The 8080-nt window shown below is 45.3% G+C and overlaps 1 protein-coding gene across 1 annotated transcript in view; it reads right to left on the bottom strand.

The window, feature by feature from the left end:
* The window catches only part of FLRT2 (fibronectin leucine rich transmembrane protein 2), a 69611-nt gene that overhangs the window by 57585 nt on the left and 3946 nt on the right, over positions 1-8080 (bottom strand). The gene's annotated exons all lie outside the window — the stretch shown is intronic.

The following is an 8080-nucleotide window of genomic DNA, read 5'->3' as shown; positions in this document are numbered from 1 at the left end:
GCCACCCCCCCCCCCCCCCCTCCTTTCCTCCCTCTGCTTCAGCTGCAGCTTTGCATTCGGCGAACGCATTTTTTTTCTCTCATTTGCATCCCGCGCATACGAATAAGCACGCTATTAATAACATTTGCTCTTTCCTCCGCCGCAGCTACATTTCAGACAAGCGACGTGACCTTTGATTCCAGTTTTCGCTTTGCCTCTTAAATAAAAAAAAATCCCCTCTAGTTCAAAATAACTTGTACTTACATCAAATAGGTCTCAAACACGCTCATTTCTATGTAAATGAAGTTAAAAGCGTTCCATATTCTGAGAGCTTTTTAATAATGGCGTTCTGCGAGTGCTTCTGTGATAATGCGGCTGCCTGGCCCGATTATGGTAAAATTGGCTTTTTTTTCTGCCCGCAGATTTCACCCGGCTGTGCCGCTCTAAATACAAATAAATAAAACAGAAGGCGACGGAACGGCCACGATTCCCTGAGCAAGTCATGTGACAACAGAAAATAATAAAGAAAATGTTTTTGAACAATTAGTGAACAATTATCACTTTGACGTTTTCCAAAAATATTTATTTGGTTTCTTTAAAAAGATGGCGGCGATACGGCGTGACGTATGGAGACCTACGGCGACCAAAGGGTCACCTTTCATCAGTGCAGCCCACAAGATACGGATGCAGAGTCTGGACTCTCTAGGGCAGGGGTAGCCAAACTCCGGCCTTCCAGCTGTGGTGGAACTACAAATCGCATTGCAAGATTCTCACAGACATGACTCCCGGAGAGAGATGCATCGTGGGATTTGTAGTTTCACCACAGCTGGAGGGCCGGAGTTTGCCTACCCCTGCTCTAGAGGGCGAGAGCGAGCCGCTCCAAAAATCCTAAAGCTAATTGCAACCAAGAAGCTCTAAATACAACCAAGAAGCTCTCCAGATTTTGGGGGAAACTTTCCGCGCAACGAGTCCTTACTTTCTTTCACAGAAAAGGGAAGGAAGTCTAAGAGGCCCTTATAAAAAAAAAAAAACAGCCATGCCCCAATGAAGATTTCTGCCAGCCTGTGGCAAGCCGCGCTCACTGCTGTTTGCCTGGTGAACAGAGGCCTACAAAGTAACTTTAGACATTGTAAGCCCTAAGGGGCAGGCAGAGCCGGATATGCCACAAGGACAACCAAGGCCTGGCATTGGGGCAGCAGGGAGTAGAGAGGCAGCAGGGGTGTGGAATTCCTATCTCCTGATGCCTGGGACATGCATTTCTGGGTGCTGGGCGGGTAGTTGTTTTCTACATTTAGCCCTGATTTGGGTAAGCAGAGCTAAATGTACAGCGGTGAAAATGCTGCTGCTTGCTTTGTACAAGTGATCCTGGCTGGTGGGAAGGGGCGCGCATTGAGGAACCTGGCCTTGCGGCAGCAGAGAGAGTAAATCCGGCCCTGGAGGCGGGGCTCTCCTTACCATCTAGTCTTGATTTGTATAGTCTTCCTTATATTATAAAGCGCTGCGCAAACTAATTACACACCGAGACTGACTCTGTTTATAGCTACTAATAATCAGAAGGAGCACAGCCACCGCTCACAGGAGGCCTTCAGAGGTTCCCTCTCCGGGAAAGCCAAATCTAAGGGTGTCACTGGGTCGGTAAAAGGGAAACTTGCAACCAGCGTTGTACATAACAATCATAAGGCCAGGAAACTGAAAAGGTGGAATCCTGAGTCACATCAGAACTTGTAAAGCTCGATGAGTGGCCGCGATACTGAAATATGTCTTAGTCACAACGCATGCCACTTACACAAACAGTGTGATGGAAAAGTGAGTGTGAGAGAGAGAGAAAGAGGGAGAAAAGGGGAGGGGGGGGACAGACAGGAGGAGAGACAGAATAGGACAGAGGACGATAGAAAAAGAAAGAAAAAAAGAAAGGAGAGAAAACAAGGATGGAAGAAAGGAAAGAAAGAAAAGGAGAGAGAGAAAAGAAAGAGAGAAACAAAGAAGAGAGAGAGAGAGAGGGAGAAAAGAAAAGGGGAGAGGGGCAGGAAAAAAAGAAAGAAAAAAGAAAGAGAGCGAAAGAAAGAGAGAGCAAAATAAAGAGAGAGCAAAAGAAAGAGAGAGAGAGCAAAAAAAAGAAATAGAGAGAGAGAGAGAGAGAGAGAGAAAGAAAAAAGAAAGAAAGAAAGAGAGAGAGAGAGAGAAAGAAAGAAAGAAAGAAAGAAAGAGAGAGAAAGAAAAAGAGAGAAAGAAAGAAAGAAAGAAAGAGAGAGAAAGGAAAGAAAGAAAGAGAGAGAGAGAGAGAAAGAAAGAAAGAAAGAAAGAAAGAAAGAAAGAGAGAGAAAGAAAAAGAGAGAAAGAAAGAAAGAAAGAAAGAAAGAAAGAAAGAGAGAGAAAGAAAAAGAGAGAAAGAAAGAAAGAAAGAAAGAGAGAGAAAGAAAGAAAAAAGAAGAAAGAGAGAGAGAGAGAGAAAGAAAGACAGAAAAAACAAAGAAAGAACAGAGAGAGAGAAACCATGTAGACATGAATAAGAGAAAGAGAGAAGGGGGGATGAAAAGATGAAAGAAGATAGAGTGAGAGATGGGGGGACAGCGAGAGACAAGTGAAGAGAGAGATGGAGAGGGGAGTCGGGCTTCTCTCTGAGCTGAGTATTCGGATTCTTCAGCACAAAGGCTGCACAGTTGTCACAGATAGAGGTCAGTAATGCGCTGAATTTGAATCAGACGAGTACAAGCTGCTCAGTCAGGAGGATTTTTTTTTCCAGCAAATACCTTCCACTCGGCTCCTAGATCCTGAGACAGGCCGGGCCCTCAACCAGCCAAAAACAAGGCGGACTCTCATATAGACTTGTTTTATATGTGATATCACCCCATGGGCAGTGCCGCAGGAAAAGAATATAATGAAGAGACACAAATGGGGTCCCTGGAAAAGACTCTGTCACCCAGCCCGAGAGTCCAAATGCATTTATCCTGTACCAGAATGTCTTCTAGAATGATCTCTGCGGCCTTACAAATAAGTATTTTAGGGGAGGTCAGAACTTATAGAATCTCTGCTGTTGGTGGATAGTGGGCCAGTCATATGACATACTACACACACATGTATGTACATTTTATAGATGTACACACACATGCACTCTGTAAATACACACACATTGTAGAGATACACACATATATGTACATTCTTATACACACCTATGCATTCCAATGACATACACACATACATTCTATACTTCTATACATACACATATATTCTATACATACATACACATATATTCTATACATACATACACATATATTCTATACATACATACATTGAGATAAGGGGGTAGTTTTACTACTATTCTGAGGGGCATTTATCTATTTTTAACATACATACATAGACATATATTCTATACATACATACCTACATACCTACATACATACATAGACATATATTCTATACATACACACCTACACACATACATACATAGACATATATTCTATACATACACACATACATGCATACATACATACATACATACATACATACATAGACATATATTCTGTACATACATACATACATACACATATTCTATACATACAGTAAACATGTTTTAACCCCCAATCCAGACACACAAAACCCCAAATCACGTTATTGGAGCTCCGTTTCGCCATGAATTCCGGTGTCCCCATGTCATGGATAATCTCCCACCCCCGGTATGGACTCTTTTGGAGCTTTTCTTGATTGCACTCTGCCGCCTCAGTGACTAATTCCGCCCCGGGCACCCTCCGCACCCCCAGCGTTTTACAAGGAGCAGTGACTGGGGCTGCGAAGAGCTGAACTCCTCTGAGGGGGATTATTGATTATGTATTACCAGTCCCGGGAGACTAGGGACAACCTGCTGCAGTAGGGACTGCGGTCACATGTCTGCTGGTGTCGGATGCCTCCTCGAGGGCTGCTTCTCACACTTTCACTTTTCAGAAGGCACGCATTTCTTTTTCAGGGGGGCACACCGGCACCTCCTTTATTAAATGGCACATATAAAGCACATTGTATGCATTCTACACGCACTTCCACCTCTCTCTGGATGTATTTTGTATCGAAATGAAGCAAAAATTCAGTTTGGAGGAATGTCGCAAATACCATCTGGGTGTGAACAGCGCCACTGACTATGGGGCCGATCTTACCGTGCATTTAGTGTGCAGACATCCATGGAAGGGATTCATTCCGAGCAATCCTCCATCAAAAAATATATCTTAAAGAGGATTTTTCTCTAAAGAACCCATTTCGATTTTTCTATGGGATCTCTAACCCAGTATGGATCATGTGACCCAGTATGGGATCTGTAACCCAGTATGGTACCTGTAACCCAGTATGGGCTCTCTAACCCAGGAAGGAACCTGTAACCCAGTATGGGATCTGTAACCCAGTATGGGATCTCTAACCCAGTATGGGATATCTAACCCAGTATAGGATCTGTAACCCAGTATGGGCTCTAGTCTCTAGCCCAGAAAGGAACCTGTAATCCAGTATGGGCTCTCTAACCCTGTATGGAACCTGTAACCCAGTATGGAACCTGTAACCCAGTATGGAATCCCAAACCCAGTATAGGATCTGTAACCAGTATGGGATCTCTAACCCAGCATAGGATCTCGAACCCAGTATGGAAACTGTAACCAGTATGGAACCTGTAACCCAGTATGGGATCTCTAACCCAGTATAGGATCTGTAACCCAGTATGGGATCTTGAGCTCCGTCGCTGATCGGTTGCGTTTGTTCACTTTGCGATGATCGCTCGGCATTCACTTAGCCACAAATTGCTGAAAGAGACCGATTTATAGCAGATCACCCCCAACCCAACGCTGAACGTGTAGCAGCCACAAATCCTCCGGAGTGATTAAATCGATGGCTACAAATCGCTGTTCATCGCTGGCGCTAGCGATTTGTAGCAGCGATTAACCTCTGATCGCCCCGACAAGGCCATAACTGCATCAAATCGTGTGATGGGGCCCTGACCTGACCGGTTACTTACGATATTGAAACCTGTGCCAAGCCATTCACAGCTAACGAGGCGTTTTCACGTGCGGTTTCGCCACCTGTGCTCCCGCATTGCATTTGTCAAATGAATGACAGGAAAATCGCGGCAGCACATCATGCATCACGCAATGCACGGGGAAAAAATGATGCATTATTCTTGTGTAATCCCTCAAAGAGGATAAAGTAAAGTATATTTAGAGGTGCAGGGGATGCACTGGTGGTGTGTCTGCATACAGTCGGGGCTCAGACAGACGGATTTGTAATCGCTCAGTAGCAGGAAATCATGTTCCATCGTGACAAAGGTATCATTTGCAACACACAACCGATATCAATCTGCTGCAAATGAGACATAGGTCGGCAATAAAGCTCACAGTGCCGACCGGTTTTGTATATAAGCTCCCACATCTCACCGTTATCTGCAGCAGGCAGGATTTGCTGGGTGTCATATCAATCGTGGGGAGCCCTGAGGGCAGCAGACGCCCCGTACCAGGCTGTACCAGCACACACAGGGCTCTGTGCAATATACTGCCGCTGTATATCCACAGGCTCACTGTGCCCTGCGCTCCATAACCCATAATAACCTAATCTGTGCAATTTGTACCACTTAAACATAATGGCAGAATCGCCATCACAGCCATAAGCCAACAAACATACTGACACTGCCTATAATAGCCCATATGCTCTCCTATTATAAGCCTGTTAGCTGAAATTGGGACTTACTGCCTCCTCCAGATTATGGGCAGGCGGCTTCCAGCAACAAAACACCGAACTGGTGTCAGATCCGAGGCTGATCAATGGCTGTGAACACTAGCCACCGACAGAATGCCACTGGGGCCAGTGAGGGGCAGCAGTGTAGGCAGTAAGTGTCCTGTACATGGGGTGTATGTGGTATATGGGCACTGTACATAAGGTGTATGTGGTATATGGGCACTGTACATGGGGTGTATGTGGTATATAGGCACTGTACATAAGGTGTATGTGGTATATGGGCACTGTACATGGGGTGTATGTGGTATAGAGGCACTGTACATGAGGTGTATGTGGTATATTGGCTCTGTACATGGGGTGTATGTGGTATAGAGGCACTGTACATGAGGTGTATGTGGTATATTGGCTCTGTACATGGGGTGTATGTGGTATATGGGCACTGTACATGGGGTGTATGTGGTATATAGGCACTGTACATAAGGTGTATGTGGTATATGGGCACTGTACATGGGGTGTATGTGGTATATAGTCACTGTACATGGGGTGTATGTGGTATAGAGGCACTGTACATGGGGTGTATGTGGTATATTGGCTCTGTACATGGGGTGTATGTGGTATAGAGGCACTGTACATGGGGTGTATGTGGTATATTGGCTCTGTACATGGGGTGTATGTGGTATAGAGGCACTGTACATGAGGTGTATGTGGTATATTGGCTCTGTACATGGGGTGTATGTGGTATATTGGCTTTCTGTGGTGTATTGGTACTGTACATGAGGTGTATGTGGTATATTGGCACTGTACATGAGGTGTATGTGGTATATTGGCACTGTACATGAGGTGTATGTGGTATATTGGCACTGTACATGGGGTGTATTTGGTAAATGAGCACAATGCATGGGATGTATGTGGTATATGGGTACAGTGCTAGGGGTGTATGTGATAAATGTGCAATGTAAATGAGACATACTGTATATTATATATGGCACAAACGGGTGTATGTGGTATATGGGCCATGTGCATGGTGTGAATATGATATATGGGCACTGCACATTTGTGATTATGATATGGGCACTAGGGGCGGGGGTTGTATATGGGCACTGTGCATGGGGTGTATGTGGTATATGGGTACAGTACATGAGGTGTATGAGGTATGGGGGCACAGTACATGAGGTATATGGGCACAGTACATGAGGTGTATGTGGTAAATGGGTACAGTAGATGGGGGGGGGGGGTAAGTGTTATATTGGCACAGCAGTTGGGATGTATGTGGTACTGTGCAAGAGTGTATGCACTATGCATAGGTTCTATATGTGTATGCATGGGCTATTTGTGTACTCTGTGTGGGATGTATATGTATTGAGTAGGTGCACTGTGCATGAGGTGTATTAGTACTGTACATTGAGCATATATGCCCTATATATGGGCAGTGTGCATGGTGCGTATATGTACTGTTCATCTTGTATGTGTACTCTGAATGGAAAGTAAGTGCACTGCTCATGGGCATTCTATGGGATGTGTGCCACCCAGCAGTATATCATGCAAACATCAGCAATACAGGTTCTAGATGGCAGATACTCAGTAATCAGTGCCCACCAACCAGCCAGTCCCCAGGACAGAGAAGGTGGCAGTGTCAGATGAGTGTGGCGTGTGATTCTGGAGAGGAGTGGTTCTGTCTGTGTGTGCTGTCTCTGCATGTGAGACTGTGGGGGTGATGACAGGGAGCCATACCTGGCATTCTGTGATAGTGTAACTATAGTACCCACTCAGGAATTGGGATGTCTCTGTGTTGTGACAGTGCCAAGACTGTGTGCTGTCACTGCAAGGAATCAGTGTATATCTTGGAGGGTGAGCAGGACAGATCCCAGGTCCCCTGACACAGTGTCTCAATGAAGTCACACAATATCCACTGATACACTGTAACTAGTACCTGCCCAGGGCTGAGAAGGCATTGCTGGGTATGTTGAGTGGCAGTGTCAAAGCTTTGCAGCTTCCCTGCAATGGATCAGTAGATCGAGGGATCAGAACCAGAGAGTCCAGGATTCTTAGGGTACAATATGTGCTTAATCTGAGCCACGGGGCACACTGCAGACTCCCAAGTGTCACTTTGCAGGGGACACACATGCTATATAATGGGGAGGGCCGCATGACTAACTGTCACAGTTCATTATCCACTATATAATGACTGTATATTAATTTTATATGTGACCCAGCCGGTTCAGTGACTGGGTCATTAGCTCTATAAAATGCTGATATATGCCAGTAATTCCCCAGGACTGTAAAGTCTGCTGATGTGTCGATGACAGGATGAGGGCGGAAGGCTTGAAGGGGTTTAAGTGAACGTGAGATGAGGCTGATAATTCCAGAGGTTATCGGAGCCCCCCCCCCCAAATCCTTC

The sequence above is a fragment of the Nanorana parkeri genome, unplaced genomic scaffold, assembly GCF_000935625.1.
Source record: "Nanorana parkeri isolate BGI_ZX_2015 unplaced genomic scaffold, ASM93562v1 scaffold766, whole genome shotgun sequence".
In the NCBI taxonomy this organism is placed as follows: domain Eukaryota; kingdom Metazoa; phylum Chordata; class Amphibia; order Anura; family Dicroglossidae; genus Nanorana; species Nanorana parkeri.
This window is presented reverse-complemented; position numbering and strand designations above follow the sequence as displayed.